The sequence below is a fragment of the Parus major genome, unplaced genomic scaffold (genome assembly GCF_001522545.3).
Source record: "Parus major isolate Abel unplaced genomic scaffold, Parus_major1.1 Scaffold866, whole genome shotgun sequence".
Lineage (NCBI taxonomy): Eukaryota > Metazoa > Chordata > Aves > Passeriformes > Paridae > Parus > Parus major.
The window spans coordinates 4,089-5,156 of NW_015379742.1; positions in this window are offsets into that span (position 1 = coordinate 4,089).

The following is a 1,068-nucleotide window of genomic DNA, read 5'->3' on the forward strand; positions in this document are numbered from 1 at the left end:
CCCGATCCGGTACCGGGATCCAGCCCCGATCCCGATCCGGTACCGGGATCCAGCCCCGATCCCGGTACCGGAGCCGCCCCCGGGCCCGCTCTCGGTGCCGCCCCCGCGCTCCATCCCCGGTTCCCGGTCCCGATTTCCCGGTGCCGGTCTCGGTTCCCATTCCCGGGTCCATCCCCGGTACCGGCCCCGATCCCGGTACCGATCCCCGATCCAATCCCGGTCCCGGTTCCCGGATCCATTCCCGGTCCCGATCCCGATCCCGATCCCGATCCCGATCCCGGTCCCGATCCCGGTCCCGGTTCCGATCCCGATCCCGGTCCCGGCTCCATTCCCGGTTCTGATTCCCGATCCTGATCCCGGTTCTGATTCCCGGTTCCGATCCCATTCCCGGGTCCATTCCCGGTTCCCATCCCCGTTCTGATCCCGATCCCATTCCCGGTTCCGGTCCCGATCCCGGTTCTGATTCCCGATCCCATTCCCGGAATCCATTCCCGGTTCCGATCCTGATCCCGATCCCGGACCAATTCCCGGTCCCATTCCCGATCCCGGTTCCGATCCTGATCCAGTTCCCGGTCCCGATCCCGGTTCCTATCCAATTGCCGGATCAATTCCCGGTCCCGATCTCGGTCCCGATCCAATTCCCGGTCCCGATCCCGATCCCGGTTCCGATCCCGATCCCGGATCAATTCCCGATCCCGATCCAATTCCCGGTCCCGGTCCCGATCCAATTCCCGGATCAATTCCCGATCCCGGTTCCGATCCCGGTTCCGATCCCGATCCCGATCCCGGATCAATTCCCGGTCCCGGTCCCGATCCCGGATCAATTCCCGGTTCGATCCCGGTCCCGGTCCCGATCCCGGATCAATTCCCGGTTCCGATCCCGGTCCCGATCCCGATCCCGGATCAATTCCCGGTCCCGGTCCGATTCCCGGATCAATTCCCGATCCCGATCCCGGTCCCGGTCCCGGTTCCGATCCCGATCCCGATCCCGATCCCGATCACGGTTCCGATCCCGGTCCCGATCCAATTCCCGGATCAATTCCCGGTCCCGGTTCCGATCCCGGTTCC